At 39.6% G+C, this 20904-nt stretch overlaps 1 protein-coding gene across 2 annotated transcripts in view; it reads right to left on the reverse strand.

Moving 5' to 3' along the window:
- NHSL1 (NHS like 1) overlaps positions 1-20904 on the reverse strand; it is a 273639-nt gene that overhangs the window by 233571 nt on the left and 19164 nt on the right. The window lies entirely within an intron of this gene.

Raw genomic sequence — 20904 nt, forward strand, 5'->3', positions numbered from 1 at the left:
AGTAAAACAAGCAAAAAAATATATAATCACATAGGAAACACACAATGCAAAACAAATTAGTTAGATCATCACTGTTATTCTCCAAGCAATTGAAAATACCTACCTCTAAAAGGGGAGAAACACAAAAGTGCGAATAGAATTTCTAACAGAAAGGCCATTGTTTACACACAAGTTTCACACTGTAGAAATATGAACACCTGCCAGATAATTAAATACACCCACATGCAGAATGTTCCATCACTTTTTTAAATTTTAATTACCTCCATTTCTTATAATCACCAACAGGTAATTTTCTAAGCAACATAAGATCGGCACTGGGATTGAGGTTAGCTAAATAGTCTAAATTAGTTTAAGCAACTACTTTTGGATAATCAGTTGCACTTGTGCCCACTCACAGGGAGAGGCTGTTGAAATTCAAGGATTTCCTCTGCATTCTCTTGCCTGCAGAGCTAAATAGCTACCACAAAGTCAAGTTCAGTAACTGCACTGAAGCAAGGAAAAATTAAATTGCTCCGTGAAATTAAATTTAGTAGGGTGTAAAACTTCATTTCTTCATTCTGCACTCAAGACAATTTGACTTTCCACACCTACTATATCTCCAGGTCCAACTAGGTGACATGTATCTCTAAGCATTTAAGTTCCTCTTAAAAAGCCTTAGTCTTGGCCAGGCACGGTGGCTCAAGCCTGTAATCTCAGCACTTTGGGAGGCCGAGGAGGGTGGATCACGAGGTCAAGGGATCAAGACCATCCTGGCCAACAAGGTGAAATCCCATCTCTACTAAAAATACAAAAATTAGCCAGGAGTAGTGGCGCTTGCCTGTAGTCCCAGCTATGCGGGAGGCTGAGGCAGGAGAATCACTCAGCTCACTCAGTGAGCTGAGATGCCCAGATCACACCACCGCACTCCAGCCTGGCAACAGAGCAAGACTCCATCTCAAAAAAAAAAAAAAAGGCTTAGTCTTTAACCCTTCACAAAGTATTTTTATGATTGGCAACTTATTTTCTGAAATGCCACAATCAAGTGTGAAACTGTTGCCTCAGGCAGGGCAGAAATAAACTGTGCTTTGAATAAATGTTTAAAGCTGAGATTCTCCATACCAGCATTCCTTAGCTCGGAGATATTTCACATCACAACGCAGTATACATATTATATATGCATATATATGTACATAGAAACCAATATTCAAAACACAAATGCATATGAACTGTTTCACGAAACATGTCTTACCCTTACTGTATGATACGCTCCAATATTTTATATTCTATTTCTTTGTTTACATTGCTCATTGTCCCTAATTTGATTTCACCAACCCAGTGATGCAGTAGCAACCAGTTTCAAAAATACAGCTCCCTCTATGCAAATACAAATTCATAGTTCTTCATAAAATTTACTCCTGCCAATGAGGATCAGTGTGACACCCTGTGCAGATGGGACTAAAAAGACACTCCAAAGAGGTGACTGATTTGTAAATGAGTCTGTTTTTGAAACATGAATGAAATAGGCAGCAGAGAATCCAGAGCAGACGAGCACTAACTGCATATCTAAGACCAAATTAGTCATTTATCATTAAACTGAAAGACTCTGTTGCAGACTTTTTCTGGACAGGAAAATGGAAATTTAAACAAGACTTTATTTTTTCTTAATATGCTTGCAAAAAAAATTAACTGATACTATCAAGTGTTGAAAAGGATGTGGGAAAATGTGTATGCTGTTATTAGGACTGCAATTTTGTACAGCCTTTTTGGAGAGTGATTTGAGAGCATCATTAAATTTTGAACATGCATATCCTTTGACCCAGCAATTCTTCTAGTTTGTGCTATGCTCTTGTACATGCAAACCAATAGATGTGTAAAGACACTGGCCATTGATAAGAAAATACTTATGGTACAATCATATTTTTTAAATTATTTTAATTTTTTTAAAGAAATATTAAGAACAACAGGTATTTCCATATCATTCTCTCTTTTTTTTAATGTGACAAATTCAATTTCTTTTCAGTACACATATCATTGTTTCTCAATGAGATGTTATTAGTATTCTGGGCCAACTATTTCTCCATAAAATGCTCCCACATATTTTGTTTTTTAAATCCCCAGGTAAGGGTGGTACCAGCCTTGACTGAAAAACAAAACAAAACAAAACAAAACAAAACACTATTCCATGTACACTGAGAAGAAAAGAATTTTTAAAAGCTGTTACGAGGTGGGGTAAAGCCAGTTGCAGAACAATACATACAGTATGATTCTAATTATGTGAAAAAGAAACCACCCACACTCTGAGGGGTGTGCACATGAATGATATGAGTCAGAGGATGTGTGAAAAGAGGTTGACAGTGTCTGCTCTATAAGCTTTGATTTTAAAAAATTTATTTCCATACTGGTGGATAATTTGATTAGGTTACAATATTTTATTCAGGGAAACTAAAATCCATAACATATTCACCCACCGAAAGTGGCTACTTGAAGCACTGGGAGTTGGCAGAGCTCTAAAACAAGGAGGGAAAGAAACTAAGAGGAATTAACATGTTCTAATGACATCCTTGACTCATAAAGTCCCTTTTCCTTCCTCACTAAAGTGACAAGATCTTTCTGTAATATACTAATTGAGTTTCATAAAAATACAATTAAAAATATGGAAATTAAACAATAACACTACCTCTGTTTTATGTCCTCACTGTCACTGTCTTCCCGCAGGACTTGTAGAAACGTTTCCTTTAACCTCCATATCTAGCTTGTATTTCATGCTTCCTTTCACTATAGTTACCAACTGCTCCCCCCCTTGGCCCAGCAGATTAGAAGCTCTTTGAGGTCAGGATATTTCTTATCATTCCCATCCACTGATCTCTTGCTGTCCATTCGCCCTAGAAAAGTAGCTGCTTCGTAAAAGGCTGTGGAATGATGTTTTAAAAATCTGTGAAACAGACACCTAACTTGGCATGACTTTTAACTAGTTTACAACACTAAGATGAGTCAGAGAAAAATGGATCACATTCAACAGCAATAGTTGAAAACAAAATTACAATTGTCCTTTACTTGCTAATACAATGAGTACTAAGTTTATTTTCCCAACTTTGAAACTAAAAAAAAATTTCAGCAAAGCCACATGAAGTACTACCACTTTGATGGGAGCAATTATTTCAAAAGGATTATATCCAAATAAAATCAACAAAATAATAACAGCATACCATGGCATATACTGTTGTGCCAATCCAGTACCCATTTCCCTCTCTTTTTGTATTAATACAACACCAATTACTTTCTAGGGCAGCCGTGTGCCCTGATAAAAACACAAGAGCCCCCCCAAGGCAGCTGGAAGTTGACATACACAGTTCCAATGTGATGAAAGCAGAAGTCACCAGAAAGAGCTTACCTCCCCCAAAAAACCTCAGTCAGAGAAAGCCCTCCCTCTTTCCTCTTCTTTCTGCCTTCAATGGGTCCTGGAAATGCCGCAGGCAACTCGTGACTCTGAGGAGAAACCCATGTGACAAAGACACAAACTGTGGATCTAAAATGCTTAAGCACCGGTCCTTGATGAAAGGCATGACTTCTTCTGGTATCTTTACAAACATGAATCTTTGGCACTGTGTTTCTAATGTCACCCAAGGCCTCTGATAATCTGCTTATAAAACTTTTCTGAAAACTTACGAGTTTCTTTTACAAAATTATAGAAAAGCTCAATAAAATGAGAATTAAAAATGCATTAACTCCAATTTTATAAAATCTGGTTTTTCAACAGAACAAAATCTGTGTTGATTTTTCAGGTGCCTGGGTATGGGAACCTTCCTAAGATGTTGTTTTGGCTATAAATCATGCGGCCCTCTCAGAGCAATGCATTTGTGTGATTGCCCAATTATGCATGAGTACGGTCAGCATGGAAATCCAGTTCAAACTGCAGAAGATCAGCACCTGTGAGCTGAAATGTGCATGTGTATTTTACAGGGTGGAGGATAGTGAAGACAGATTCAAGCGATAATACGTCAGGTTTAAATCTTCTATAAATGAGATTGGTTTACAGCAGCTGATAAACATGGAAATGAGTAATTAAAACATGGTGTGTAAGGAAACATAAGTTTTCTTTGTGGTTGTCCTCGTAGGATAATTTGTGGTGTTGAGAACCTGCCTCGGGTTTCTTAATAATGTTTTCCTAGCTGGCTAATTAGGATGTACTATTGATGTGATTCAAAAAAGCGTTCAGCTTCAAAAGAAGCTGCCAAAAAAGGGAAGCCTAAGTATATCCAAGCCTGGAGATGGAATGTCAATTTTATTTAGGGGTCAACTGCAAATGCGAATCCTCAGTGTGCCTGTGTCTATCACCTCATTACACATTAGCAACTTTTGTTTCTCCCTTCTCATTCACATGTAGATTTATTATCTAGATCAGAGCTTCCATTTCCCCATAATATTCTAGATGCTCTTCAAGTCTCAGTAACAAGATCAGTGAAAAGTGTGGTGCTAATTTTTCTCCATAGATAACGTATCATTAGGAATGCTTTCACCTGAAACAAAAAAAAAAATCCTGCATTGAGGTAAACAGACATTTTTTTCCTCATGTAACAGAACGTCCAGTCTGCAGTCAGTCCATCCATCCAGGATTAGTGCAGCTGCTCAACAATGTCATTCAGGACCTGGCTCCTCCTATTTTAGAAGATCCACAGATCCTGGCAGGCTGTCAGCCCTAAAGCCAATGCTTTTTCTTTTAAATAGTAAGAATGATCAAACATGAAAACATTTATATTTCATTTCCCATAGATTTACCTTTTATTACACTTGTTTACACAGTAAAAGAGAGGGAAGCAACACTAGGGCTGATTCACCTTGTCTGTATGAAACATTTCTTCAATTTCTGTCTGGAAGTTGGGTGCTTCTACAATATCCGTGAACTATTTGAAAAATGAACTAAATATAGGTAAGAAAAAAGAGTCTAGGCTGGGTGCAGTGGCTCATGCCTGTAATCCCAGCACTTTGGGAGGCTGAGGCAGGCAGATCACGAGGTCAGGAGATAGAGACCATCCTGGCTAACATGGTGAAACCCCGTCTCTACTAAAAATACCAAAAAAATTAGCCGGGCTTGGTGGCGGGTGCCTGTGGTCCCAGCTACTCGGGAGGCAAAGGCAGGAGAATGGCGTGAACTCGGAAGGTAGAGCTCGCAGTGAGCCGAGATTGCGCCACTGCACTCCAGCCTGGGCGACAGAGCGAGACTCCGTCTCAAAAAAAAAAAAAAAAGAAAAAAAGAAAAAAGAGTCTATAAATAATTTCAATGAGAAAACAACTGCCAAAAAAAGAGTTTTAAGATATAATTAAATATAAGATTTAATATTTAAAAATATTAAAAGAAAAAAACTGAACATATTTCTTAGTTTACGAAAGAATAAAATAATAAAACTAGTGATGAGGAAATTGTAAAACTATCTTGGCAGAAATCTTTTGCTATCTACAGCCATCTCCTGAAAGTGAAGTCTCTAGCTGTTATTGAGTTCTATTATGGTCCATAAATGAGGCTATAGGAGTCTCTCTAACTCTGCCCTCCTCCTCCTCTGCCCTCAGCTTTACTAAGGTATAACTGACAAATAAAAATTGTATATATTTAAGGTGTACAACACGATTTGATATACATTCTGAGATGATTATCTTAACAAATTTCATACATTATCATATATAGTTACCAGGCTGTATGTTAGATCCCCCAGAATGTATTCCTCCTGCATAACTGAAACTGTATACCCTTTGACCAACATCTCCTATTTCTCCCACCTCCCACTCCAGCCCATGGTAACACCATTGTACTCTCTGTAGAAGTTCAACTTTTTAAAAATTCCACTTATAAGTGATATCATGCAGTATTCGACTCTATGTCTAGCTGATTTCACTTTGCATAACATCCTCTCCAGGCTCATCCATATCGTAGCAAATAGTGGGCTTTCCTTATTTTTAAGGCTGGATAATATTCCATTGTAAATAAACACCACATTTTCTTTATCCATGCATCCACTGAAAGACAAAGGTTGTTTCCATATCTTGGTATTGCAAATAATGCTGTAATGAACATGGGAGTGCAGGTATCTCTTTGATGTGGTGATTTTTTTCATTTCCTTTGGATATATACCCAGTAGTGGGATTGCTGGGTCCATAAATAAGACCATCCAAATCCTTCTAATGTTAAATTGAGATTAAAGGAATTGTAAATAACTTAACAAAATCCACTCTGATGATCAAAGCAATTTCTTGGAGCTAGTAGAAAGGAGATGGACTTTTCTTACGTTTTGTTTCTTTTAAATTTATAGTTGAACCCCTGTTTCCCCCATACCTATTATATCCACAGCCTGGTAAAGTGACCTGTACTCACACCAAGACAGGGCTGGACACCAACCAAACATTGACAAATACTGACAAAGGACAAGGGAATAAGGAGGTCACTATGTATAACATGCTTGAGATGTGAACTATAATTCTTTTTTTTTTTTTTTTTTTTGAGACAGTCTCACTCTGTCACCCAGGCTGGAGTGTGGTGGCATGATCTCGGCTCACTGCAACCTCCACTTCCCGGGTTCAAGTGATTCTCCTGCCTCAGCCTCCCGCGTAGCTGGAATTACAGGCACCCGCCACCACATTCGGCTAATTTTTGTATTTTTAGTAAAGACGGGGTTTCACCATGTTGGCCAGGCTGGTCTCGAACTCCTGACCTCAGGTGATCTGCCTGCCTCGGCCTCCCAAAGAGGTGGCATTACAGGTGTGAGCCATGGTGCCCAGCCTAGACTGTAATTCTTAATGTTTGTAAAAATCACCCTCACGCTCCTCTTGGCTACTACTGAACATATTTTAAAATTTAAGATATTTCTGAATGTTGGCTGTGAAGGAGAATTAATATTTCTCCAAAACCACAGAATAGCCAAGGAAACGCTGGGCACCTCCTGCCAAGTTATGCATCTGGGGTTGAAAGAATGATGCTCTAACACCTAACAGTTGACTCTTTGGGGATGGAAGAGCACAGGAATTATAAAAATACCCAGTGGTAAAAATACTTCATGATGTTTTGCTTATTACATTAATTGAATATAATCTAAGTCTAGCAACTAACATAATGAGCTAATTAAGAGTTATTTTTCCTACCACATCTTTTTTTTTTTTTTTTTTTTTTTTTGAGATGGAACCTCACTCTGTCATCCAGGCTGGAGTACAGTAGAACGATCTCAGCTCACTGCAACCTCTGCCTCCCAGGTTCAAGCAAATCTCACTTCAGCCTCCTAAGTAATTGGGATTACAGGCATGCACCATCACAACTGACTAATTTTTGTATTTTTTGGTAGAGATGGGGTTTCACCATGTTGGCCAGGCTGGTCTCAAACTCCTGACCTCATATAATCCACCTGCCTTGGCCTCCCAATATACTGGGATTACAGGCGTGAGCCACCATGCCTGGCCATTCCTACAACATCTTTTCTAAAACACCTGTATGATGTCCTTTCTTCGAATAACACCTCACATTCCTCTTACTCCGTGGCTGATTCAAAACACTGCATCTCTGAAGACCCATGAGCTCCAGTGGCTTAACCCAGGAGTTTTAACTACAGCTAGCAGGAGGAAATACACCCATGTAGTTCCTTTTCTGCAGTAGCATACCCAGTATCAGCACTGCTTTTAAATCTTTTATTCATTTTGTATACTTCCTCTACTTAACTGAGCTGTGTTGAAACATCTAAGGTGTCAGTGATCTATTACTTGAATCTATGGTTGACATGTGTCTCAGTACTTCCACCTGAATATTTAAGGAATCAAACTCAGACTTGATTACACAGAACAATTTATATAATAAAAGTACTCCACCCTTGAAATCTGGGAGAGAAAAATATAGACCCTGACCAAAGACACAGAAAGCAATATTTATTCCATCCCTTAATTTAGCATCCTCCTTAATTTAGCAGCAGTAAAGAGAGAGAAGAAATACCACCATCAAGGCTGAGGCAGGAGAATGGCATGAACTCGGAAAGCGGAGCTTGCAGTGAGCCAAGATCGCGCCACTGCACTCCAGCCTGGGCAACAGAGCAAGACTCTGTCTCCAAAAAAAAAAAAAGAAAAAAAAAAAAAAAAGAAATACCACCACCAGGCTGGGCGTGGTGGCTCACACCTATAATCCCAGCATTTTGGGAGGCCTAGGCAGGTGGATCACTTGAGCCCAGGAGTTTGAGACTAGCCTGGGCAACATGGTGAAACCCTGTCTCTACAAAAAAAAAAAAAATACAAAAATTGGCTGGGCACGATGGCTCATGCCTGTAATCCCAGCACTTCGGGAGGCCGAGGCTGGTGGACCATGAGGTCAGGAGCTCGAGACCAGCCTGGCCAGCATGGTGAAACCCCGTCTCTACTAAAACTACAAAAATTAGCTGGGCGTGGTGGCGCACGCCTGTAGTTCCAGCTGGGACTGGGGCTAGTCCTTTGGTCTTATATACTATATTACAGCTTCTTTAAAGAAGATTCATACATGATTTGATATACATTCTGAGATGATTACCACAATCAAGCTAATTAACATATCCGACTCCTCCCATAGTTACTTTTTTTATGTATGTGTATGGTGGAAACACTTCAGATGTATTCTCTTAACAAATTTCATACATTATCATGTACAGTTACCAGGCTGTATGTTAGATCCCCCAGAATGTATTCCTCCTGCATAACTGAAACTGTATACCCTTTGACCAACATCTCCTATTTCTCCCACCTCCCACTCCAGCCCCTGGTAACACCATTGTACTCTGTGTAGAAGTTCAACTTTTAAAAAATTAGCCAGGCAAGGTGGTGGGTGCCTGTAATTCCAGCTACGCGGGAGGCTGAGGCAGGAGAATCACTTGAACCCGGGAAGCGGAGGTTGCAGTGAGCCGAGATCATGCCATTCCACTCCAGCCTGAGCGACAGTGCAAGCCCCCGTCTCAAAAAAAAAAAAAAAAAGATTAGCTGGGCATGGTGGCCCACACATGTGGTCCCAAGTACTCAGAAGGCTGAGGTGAGAGGATCGTTTGAGCCCAGGAAGTCGAGGCTGCAGTGAGCCATGATTGTGCCACTGCCCTCCAGACTAAGCGACAGAGTGAGACCTTGTCTCAAATAAAAAAAAGGAAAGAAAGAAACACCACAACTTATTCTGTTAAAGCATGTCTTCATTAAATAGAGAATGAAGTAAATCTAAGCAGGAAAAAGATTCTTTAATAATTTCAGCTTGGGACAGGCAGGTGGCTCATGCCTATTATCCCAGCACTTTGAGAGGCTGAGGTGGGAAGACTGCTTGATTGAGGCCAAGAATTCGAGACCAGTCTGGGTAACAAAATAAGACTCTGTCTCTACAAAAAATTAGAAAATAATTAGCCAGAAGTGGTGGCACGCACCTGTAGCCTCAGCCACTTGAGAGGCTGAGGTAGAAGGATCACTTGAGCCCAGAAGTTTGAGGCTGCAGTGAGATATGATTATACCACTGCACTACAGCCTGGACAACAGATGGAGACCCATCTCTAAAAAATAATAATAACAATAATAATAATTTCAGCTAGAAACAAATTTAATTCTAGAATAAGCTTATTTTCAGAAAAAAAAAATCTTAGAATGATAATCCTTTGCCCTAGTTATCTTTATAAACAAACAAACAAAAAAAAAGAATAAGCACCATAGCTTTCACAGATTCCTTTCTGATCTAAAAGATTACTGGATTCTTATTAAATAACATTACAAGTGTAGTTTAACCATAATCCATGAGAAAAATCCAATGAACCTATAATATTACTCTTTTAACATTTCTTCTCAGAGGCACATTAAGGTACAAACTGAAAGGTTAGGATCCTGGTCCTTGGAAAGCCATTATTTTTAACTGATAGTTGTATCCTTTGTTTTAGTTTGCAATTGTATGGCAATAAATAAAACATGATTGAATGTATATCCCCCAAAGGCTGGGACTGGGGCTAGTCCTTTGGTCTTACATACCGTATTATGGCTCCTTTAAAGAAGATTCATAGTCATTTGACTTGCCTCCTCCTATGTTTTCTCATTTCAAACAAACAAGTGAGTCATTCACAAATGCTGCAAGACTGGCTACTCATATTTTGGATGCTTGAGTATTTTGTTCAAACAAGCATGGATACATGATGACTATTCATTTATCCTGCTAAAATCACTAATAGACTTAACAGGCTGAACAAGATCTGATACAGAATATTCAAGACGTAGGGGGAAAAAACCTGTCTCAGAAGAAAAAAAAAAATCAGTCATGTACCTATACCTGTTGTAAGAACACACTTCAACTCTCATACACTGCTGGAATTGATGTATATTGGTAAAAAATTTCTGGAGGCCACTTAGGTAACAAATAGCAAAAACCCCCTTTAAAAAAAAAAATGGTTACCTGTGACCCAGGAACTCTACTTTTAACAATCCATTTTCAGGAAATAATAGCCAAGTACACAAAGCTACATGTGCAAGTATGTTCACCGAATTCACAGCAAAAAAAAAAAGAAAAAGAAAAAGAAATATTAAATGTCTAATAATCAGATATTTGTCAAATAATACATATTTCCCTGTAGTGGAATACTATGCAGGTATTAAAAATAATGTATAGTTAGTAACAGCAAAAGATGTTACGACATTTACTTGAAAAAAGCAAGTAACAAAACAGCATATATGGTATGCTATCATTGTATATGACTGTGTATATTAAAAATTCCAGGCCGGGCATGGTGGCTCACACCTGTAATCCCAGCACTTTGCGAGGCCGAGGCGGGTGGATCATCTGAGATCAGGAGTTCGAGACCAGCCTGGTCAACATGGTGAAACCCCATCTCTACTAAAAAATACAAAAAATAGCCAGGCGTGGTGGTGAACGCCTGTAGTCCCAGCTACTCAGGAGGTCAAAGCAGAAGAATTGCTTGAATCTGGGAGGCGGAGGTTGTAGTGAGCCAAGACTGCACCACTGCACTCCAGCCTGGGTGACAGAGCAAGACTCTGTCTCAAAGAAAAAAAAAATTCTAGGAAAATCTACACAAAACATGTTCATAGTTAACCATGGATAATGAGGTTACAAGCATTTATTTGTCCTTCTTGATACTTCTGTGTTTTCCTGAAAATGTCTCTGAAATACTTTAAAGTCTGGCTTTATCTGGCCATCACTGGGCAAAGTCAAGTCTGGATAAAGATTGACAACTTGAAAAACAAACAAATGCGGATTAGATAATGGTCACTGTGGTGTTCCAGAGATCACCACAGTAAATTTCACACCTGCATTCCAGGAGAAGATCCAGAAGATATTCACTGTGTGCTTGCCAACCTCTCTTGGCTTTTTGGTCACATTTACTTTACATTTTAATGTTTCTCCTTTTCATTTCTTTCCTAGTATCATACTTAAGAGTTAGATCAGTGCTAATCTTTCACTCAATAGACACACAGTGACAAATTCTTACATGCCAAGTAGGCTGGGTACCCAAGCCACACAAGCCAGTAGGAGCAGCTCCTAGTTTGCAAGTTCACAGATTAGTTTTAGGGAAAAAACACATATGCCAAGAATTACAGTAACACAATGGCCTAAGAGAGGTACACACAGAGCACTTAGTGAGCAAAAGGAAAATCAGATAACTGCCTGGAAAGAGAGGAATTGTCTGTCAAAGGACTCAAAGAATCAGGGATGGAGCCAAATGCTAAAGAACAAGCTCAATAAACAGAAAACACAATGTTGACTCTAGCTATGTGAACATCTGTATTAGTCAAGGTCTTCCGGAGAAACAGAACCAATATGACACAAATCAACAGAAAGATATAGGCAAACATGTAGACCAATCTGTAGCTCTATCTTTATCTACTGATCAGCCTAGAAAAAGAAAGATTCATTTTTAAAATTGGCTCATGCAATTGTGGGAGCTGGCTAATCTGAAATCTGCAAAGCAGGCCAGCAGGCTGGAGCCCCAGGAAACAGTGGATGTTGCAGCTCAAGTCAGAAGGCAGTCTGGAGATAGAATTTCTCCCTGGGGTCAGGGTGTGGGGAAACTTAGCTTTTTATCTTAAGACATCCAACTGATTGGATGAGGCCCACCCAGCTTTACTCAAATGAAAAAAAAACTTGCTTCACACCAACATCTAATCTGATGTTTGACCAAACATCTGGGCACTATAGCCTAGCAAGTAGACACATCATATTAACCATCACCGAAGCCAAGTCAGAAAAGTGAAGAGACAGATGCAATAAAATTAGGAGTTATTCTGTCTATTTTCCATCTTCTCTTTTTTCACCCAAATTCAGTTTCTCAGTTTTTATTTCTATTTCTAGTAACACTTGGCTTATGTGCTGTGTCATAACACAGATCAACTTAACTTTCCAATAACTCTGATTCTAATATTTTGCCGTTTTTCACTTTTGTGGCTTCAACCATCTTCAACCACACAGACTAAACTCAAAATCTATTTCAAAATATTCATATTGCCAACATCCTGCTGAATATCCCCTGGAAGCTTAACATCTGTGAGTCTAAAAGCTAACAAAATTGTCGGACAAAACCAGTTCCTTCTTTCCAACTTTACAACTTCTGTGGTCGGCCTCATCTTCATAGAGGCCACCTACTCTCCAAGGCCCGCTCAGCACCTTTGGTTCAGCCTGTCCTTTGCACTTTACCAGCAATGCCCAGCACACTGCCTGACTCACAGTGCTGCTCAGCAAGTTGGCTGCATGGATGGATGAATGAATGAATGAATGTTGAACATAATAACTTGTCAATTATGGCAAATTATATTCCAAATTATTAATAGTAATTCCCTTTTTTTCCATTATTACTACACAAATATAAGCCAGACCACTTTCATCATATCCCAATTTGTTTTAACTTCTGTCTCAGTTTTCTATTGCATCCTAGACATTACTAACACTTAATTTTTCTAATTAGAGCTATAATCCTATCGCCCCTCTAATTAAAAAAAAAAAACTTTATTTTCCCACTGAATTAACCACAAGCTTTACTCCCAAGTGATTAAGTTTCTCCCCAGTTTAAGCCCCAGGCTCTCTCTGTAGTTAACCCCACTATTCAGTCATACACTGTGTCTATTGAGAATAAAATTATCCATAAGACAATGCTATCTCTTGAGGTGCTCAATCCATAAGGACACACACAGTAAAGAAAGAATTGGCCGGGTGCAGTGGCTCCCGCCTGTAATCCCAGCACTTTGAGCAGGCAGATCATGAGGTCAAGAGATCGAGACCATCCTGGCTAACACGGTGAAACCCCGTCTCTACTAAAAATACAAAAAAATTAGCCAGGCGTGGCGGTGGGCGCCTATAGTCCCAGCTACTAGGGAGGCTGAGGCAGGAGTATGATGTGAACCTGGGAGGCGGAGCTTGCAGTGAGCTGAGATTGCGCCACTGCACTCCAGCCTAGAGACAGAGCAAGCCTCAAAAAAAAAAAAAAAATGAAGATGTGACAAATCTGTATGAACAGACATGGAAAACTGTGAGACATATTGTTAAAAGAAAAAACACTCGTCACCATTTATATATAATATGATCCCAGTCATTTTTTTTAAAGAAAGGAATGTATATATGTATATTGATATACAGGAGGGGAACAATAACACAGAATGTGAGGATGTTGACAATGTTGACAATGTTGACAATGACTAGCTCTGAAGACAGGCGTGCGGGGCATAAATTCTATAACGCTGGAATCTTTTCCATGGGAATTTAATCATACCACCAATAAGAGTACAGACTAAAAATATAAATGTATTCACGGATTCCAGATTCAATTTTTTTAAATCCAACAATGTTTTTAGCAACACCAACAATACTGAATTAAACACATACTCTCTCAAGTGAGTATTATGAAAAGAATGCTTTCACTGAAATGTACAGAATTTTTGTCAGTTTTTTTTAATGTCCAATTGCATCTTTCCACTTGCAACCATTAGCATTCCAGAGCTGTGTTCCACCAGATAATTTGGGGCCCTCAATACCACCTGCTGTCAATATTTCTAAAATATGGCAATTCCTCAGCAAAGGCAAAGAACTAGAATTGCAACCCCAGCTGCAGCTCTAAATGTAGAAAGAGGCAAGAGGAGTCCCATTTCTAACTTTAATTAATAGAACGAGCATAACAAGAAAAACCAAAGTAAATTTTTTTAATTATTAAAAGATAACCTGAAGTCACAGAAAATTTCAACACTAAGAACTGCTTTCTACTCTACACCAAAACCTTGGATTTTTATACATGATACCATAATCTGAGACAATGCAAAAATCATGTCAATGAAACTGCTGTTGAGCTGTATATAAAAAATTAAGGAGGATAGCATAACCATCACTCAGCATTACATAATTTCTCTAGAAAAGACTGACTGGAAATGCATATACTTGAGACATTATTCTAAAGAGGAAAAGAAAAGGAGGATAAAATGTCAATGTTTGTTCAACCACAATGTTTTCAGTTCTCTTCTAGAATTTCATTCACTCACCAAATTCCAAGTAAATCAAAACGCAAAACAGCTAACAAAAAGAATTTCAGACTCTTTAATTGCCTGCTCAAGGACCGTATATTTTGTTTATTATCTTCTCTTCTTTCATGTCCTTTCCATTTTCTCACTAATATTAATGTAGACAGGAGAATATCAAATGAAGTGCTGATAATTAGAAAATATTCTTGATTTTCAAATGCTTCTGTTACGTACCAACTGCTAATGGTGATTATATCTGAGGGTTAGGACTATGAAAAAAGTTCACTACTTTCTTCATAGCTCTGTAATTTTATACAGTTCTATAATTTTAACAGTTAATATTTAACTTCCTTTGAAATCAAAAAAATATTCTAACATCTTTGTTTTTTGACTGTGTGGTACACTTAGGACCACTCAGAAAGAATTCATTTTAGTGGACATACACACCACAGGTTAAACCAGCATGGGCAGCCCCACCAGGAACATGGGGACCTGGTGACTTATCAGACAGAGTGAGAGACCTTGTTAGAAAAGAAATTGTGGCTGGGCACGGTAGCTCACGCCTGCAATCCCAGCACTTTGGGAGGCCGAGGTGGGTGGATCACCTGAGGTCAGGGGTTCGTCTCTACTAAAAATACTAAATATCCCGTCTCTACTAAAAATACAAAATTAGCCAAGCATGGTGGCTCATGCCTGTAGTCTCAGCTACTAGGGAGGATGAGGCAGGAGAATCGCTTGAACCTGGGAGGTGGAGGTTGCAGTGAGCCGAGATCATGCCATTGCACTCCAAGCTGGCCAACAAGAGCGAAACTCCGTCTCAAAAAAAAAGAAAAGAAATTGTTTTGCTAACTAGCCTGATTTCATCATTTCACCATATATACATTATCAAAACATCACGTTGCACCCCATAAACATATGCAATTATTATCTGTCAATTAAAAATGAAATAAACTTTTTTAAAAGGAAAGAAAAAAAGAATTTAAAAACAAGAACTTTTTTTTCTTTTTTTTTGGAGACAGAGTCTTGCTCTGTAGCCAGGCTGGAGTGCAGTGGCGCAGTCTCGGCTCACTGCAACCTCTGCCTCCCAGGTTAAGCGATTCTCCTGCCTCAGTCTCCCGCATAGCTGGGACCACAGGCACATGCCACCACACCCAGCTAATTTTTGTATTTTTAGTAGAGACAGGGTTTCACCACGTTGGCCAGGATGGTCTCAATCTCCTGACCTTGTGATCTGCCCACCTCAGCCTCCCAAAGTGCTGGGATTACAGGTGTGAGCCACCGTACCTGGCCCTAGAAACAAGAAAAATCGTTCACTGGTTGGATACACGATGGAGGAAGCAACGGAAATTGGCCTCATGACCAATTGCATTTACTTAGCAAATGAAGTCATCATCTCAGAGTAAAACATTCCACACTTAAGCTGACCCTTAAGTTCTGGTCTGATGGCTAAAAGCATGGTGGTATCCTTCATAGAACAGGGGAGGCGAGGAATGCACGGGGAAAGGTATTCTGCTTGAGAAGATAGGAAAACACACACATAAAAAGTGTCCTGGAGTTCTAGCAAAGGGGGCAAACTGAACACAGATGTCAAATCTAGACCCCTCTCAAAGCCCCACTGAAACTGCAGCAAAGAGATTGTTTTAAGAAGATGAAGAGAATGGGGGGAGAGGTGACAAGAAAATTTTTGTAAAGTGGAGAATAAAGGTTGAGCCATAACAGACTGATGACTTGATGAAGACAATCCTAAACCAACTCGGCGGGGAAGCTAAGAACCTATGCCATTTATACTGCCGAGTTCCCAAAGTGCAGGTATTGGCAGTAACAAGGACTTCTGGAAGTAGAGGTGAATTGATTTTCTTGGGGAAGAAGGAACAGCTAAAATAAGAATTGGTTGAAAATTGTTAACCCTACATCTCCTGACCACATTCCTAGCCACAAGTGGCCACCCTTCCCATCCTGGCAGGAAACTGGATGTTAAAGAGTTAAAACAGAAGGTTTCTGGTCTGAGAATACAAAGCACAGTTGAGAACCTACCAAACATAGAGGAAGTAAGTAAAAAGATGCATTCTGAATGCTGAGACCCAGGCTTCTTTCCACACAGCTTCTGGAAAGCTGACAGTTGGGCCTTACCAGCCAGCTAAGACAGTAGAGGGGTCTTCTCTGGAGAAACTGAGCAGCCTAAGATGACCTAAATAAAGTTACTGACAGGCCGGGTGTGGTGGCTCACACCTGTAATCCAAGCACTTTGGGAGGCCAAGGTGGGTGGATCACCCGAGGTCAGGAGTTTGAGACCAGCATGGCCAATATGGTCAAACCCTGTCTCTACTAAAAATACAAAATTTAGCCAGGCATGGTAGCATGTGCCTGTAATCCCAGCTACTTGGGAGACTGAGGCAGGAGAATTGCTTGAACCCAGGAGGTGGAGGTTGCAGTGAGCCATGATCGCGCCACTGCACTCCAGCCTGGGTGACAGAGTGAGACTCCATCTCAAAAACTAAAATAAAAATAAAATCCATCAATCAATCAATAAAGTTACTGACAGGTCCTCTTCCCCACAACGCGTCCAACCAGCCAACAAGCCCCCTTCAAACACTCAGACTTTCCAAGCAGCCTTTGAGTCCCCCACCCTCTTACATGAATAGAGACAGCCAGAGACTACTAGACACCTTAGGAAAATCATTCAAATGGAAAAGAGATCCAAACAGAAAAAAACAGCTTGCAGCAAACACCGTTGAAGGTAAAAAAAACAACAACAACAAAAAAAAAACTTTAAAAACTCAGTCTCAGAGATAAGAGGAGACAGTACATCAATAAACTTTTATATGTTATATAAAAGAATACCCAGAACAAGAACAACAAAACAAGCTCTTGCAAATGAAAAACCTGATAGCAGAAATGAAAAGCTCAGTAGAAGGACTGAAAAAGAAAGAATGAAATGGACCAGATAGGCCAAGCACAGTAGCTCAATGCCTGTAATCCCAGCACCCTGGGAGGCTGAGGAGGAAGGACTGCTGAGGCCAGGAATTCAAGATGAGCAACACAGTGAGACTCCTACCTCTACAAAAAGTGTTTTAAAACTTAGCCAGGCATGGTGGCGCATGTCTGGAGTCCCAGATACTCCCAGGAGGCTGAGGCAGGAGGATCACTTGAGGCCAGGAGTTTGAGGCTGCAGTGCGCTATTAACACGCCCCTACACTCCAGCCTGAGTGACAGCAAGATTCTATCTCTAAAAAAATAAAATAAAAATAGGTCGGGCGTGGTGGCTCACGCCTGTAATCCCAACACTTTGGGAGGCCAAGGCGGGCGGATCACTTAAGGTCAGGAGTTCGAGACCAGCCTGGCCAACATGGTGAAACCCTGTCTCTACTAAAAATACAAACATTAGCCGGGCATGATGACGTGCGCCTGTAATCCCAGCTACTTGGGAGGCTGAGGCAGAAGAATTGCTTGAACCCAGGAGGCGGAGATTGCAGTGAGCCAAGATCGCGCCACTGCACTCCAGCCTGGGTGACAGAGCAAGACTCTGTCTCAAAAAAATAAATAAAAATAAATATCAATGTCTTTGCTATGTAGACAAAAACAAAATTAAAAAAAAAAAAGAAAGAAAGAAATGGCCCAGAAAGTAAAATACAATGAGACGGAAAAGCATAGAGAAAAGAAGGTTTAAGGATCAGTCCAGGAGATCTAACATCTGAAAATACAAAGAGAGAAAAATAATTAGAAATTAAGAATTAAATAAAAAAATATTTCAGCACTAAAGGAAAAGAGCTTCTAGATTCAGAGAACTCATCAAGTACCCAACAAATATTAATTAAAACACACACCTCAAGGGACATTACTGTGAAATTTCAAAACATTGGGATTAAAAAACTGATCACAAAAGTTTTTATCAAGGAAAAGAAAGATACATACAAATGAGCAGGAATCAGAACATCTTAAGCTTCTCACCATCAACGCTGGAAACTAAAAGGTTAAAGAAGCTAAAGAAACAATGTCTTCAAAATAGAAAGGGTAAAGGATTTTTAATTCAGAACTTCTTAGCCAGTAAAACTATCCATTAAATGAGAGAGGAAATATGCACAAAATATGCATCTAGTAATCTTTCTTAGAAAGATACCAGAGGGCCAGGCACAGTAATGCCTGTAATCCCAGCACTTTGGGAGGCCCAGGCAGGAAGACTGCTTGAGCTCACGTGTTTGAGACCAGCCTGGCCAACATGGTGAAACCCCATCTCTACTTAAAAAACACAAAAATTAGCCGGGTGTGGTGGTACATGCCTGTAATCCCAGCTACTCAGGAGACTGAGGCAGGAGAATCACTTGAACCAAGGAGGCGGAGGTTGCAGTGAGCCGAGATCGCGCCACTGCACTCCAGCCTGGGCAACAGAGCGAGAATCTGTCTCCAAAAAAAAAAAAAAAAAAGATATCAGAGGCAGGGCTCCACTAAATGAAGAAGTAAACCAAGAAAGTTATTAGGGGAGACAGGCATCAGAAGAGAAAGGAAGTCTCTAGGATGACAGTGAAGGAGGTCACACAGATGGCTGAGAACCAGCCACGGAGGAACACTCATCTAGATTAGATTAAATCAGATTGGAAGGCTCTAGGAGTCATATCTCCAAGAAGACAAAACTGAGTGAATTCTTAAGGCAAAAAGAAGATACTGATAGGGTAGAGTTGGAAGTTGAAACAACAATAAACACATAGAAATACACACACCCCAGAAAGCCATTATGTATGTCAGGAGAGACAAAAGTTGTAAAATAGAGGAAAAGCAATCGTGTTTGATGATGTGGCTCTGCTCGAATGGTGGACACTGCCTTAACGCTATACACACTGAATGCTGAAATAAACAAAGCAATGAAAGAGGATAGGGAAGATGTAGGATGGGAGGTATACCTATGGGGGGTGGGTTGAGGGAAGGAAAAAAGGGCTAAATCCTCATCTTGAGAGGTCAATAGATACCAATACTTAAAACTAAAAAACCACAAAAGAGCAAAAGGAGCATTATGTTTGGAGATACAGAGGAAAATTTCTTTAAAATCAGCTAAAATTTCTGAATGACTACCCATGACCATAGGCTTTTCACACTGGCTCATGCCCAGTGCTCATGTCTGTGGCCATGCAGTCAGCTCATTCACCAAGAGAGACTCCATACAGCATGAAATGAAAACTTTTTCACCATAAATCCTCTACAACCATTGGGGAAAAAGTCAAAGAAGGCAGCTTAACAATCTCATAACAGTTACATCTTTGAATGCTAAGGAGAATACGTTATTTTTTTAAAGTGTGCAATAACTATCAGTCAACAAGGAATTTCATTGCTACCTCCTCCCTATGATTTTCTTTCCCCTTCATAGTTATTCCTCTGACCGCCCACCACTCAACAATAAAACTAACAATGGAATTAGGTAATTATTATCTATAACCCAGGAAAAGAATTTTTAAAAATCATAGTATACTAAAAGAATACTTCAGCTTGGTCTAGGTCTGTGAAGCCATCTGAGGGGCAATATGGTCTAATTCTAACATGGAATCAAGTACAAGCAGAATATCTGAGCAAAAAGAACATAATAGCTAATTCAGAACACTTTCCACTTCTTTCTGAAACAGACATTCACTATATTTCAATTTCAAATACTACATTATGTCTCCTAAAACATGAGATATATTCCTTTTCGAGGACTTATAATAAAAATGTTTCAGCTGGGCACGGTGGCTCACGCCTGTAATCGCAGCACTTTGGGAGGCCGAGGTGGGTGGATCACGAGGTCAGGAGATCAAGACCAGCCTGGCCAACATGGTGAAACCTTGTCTCTACTAAAAATACAAAAATTAGCTGGGCATGGTGGCACACACTTGTAGTCCCAGCTACTCGGGCGGCTGCGGCAGGAAAATTGCTTGAACCAGGGAGGCAGAGGTTGCAGTGAGCCGAGATCGCACCACTGCACTCCAGTCTGGGAGACAGAGCAAGACTGTCTCATAGATAGATAGATAGATAGATAGATAGATAGATAGATAGTTAGATAGATAGATAGATAATGTTTCTAGATTATTTCTATTATCTCTCTTCTCCATTAGCTCAAATATCAAGAAAAAATGAATAACCAACTGGAATTCCTGTAACTTGGAATCCAGTAACTTGATTGGAATTTCACTGTAAAAACTGTATGATATTTTCTAATCATGCTAAATACTCATTTTTAGCTATTCATATATTTTCAATGAGAAAGTGAGGAATTTGCAAAGCAATATTTGGTGAGCAGGGGGGAGGCGGCAGTATTTAACCAGAAAAAAAAAAGACTCTTCTTATTTTGTCCTGCCCCATTAATATAAACACGCATTTATGTAGCTAAGATTTAAGTGACTAGAACAGTTTCCCAGACTCAGCATTTTTTACTTCTTCTATTTCTTCATTTTTACAGCTACAAAAAAAAAAAAAGTCAAGTTTCATTTCTGGCAACAG

Source organism: Pongo abelii, chromosome 5 (genome assembly GCF_028885655.2).
Source record: "Pongo abelii isolate AG06213 chromosome 5, NHGRI_mPonAbe1-v2.0_pri, whole genome shotgun sequence".
NCBI classification, from domain to species: Eukaryota; Metazoa; Chordata; class Mammalia; order Primates; family Hominidae; genus Pongo; species Pongo abelii.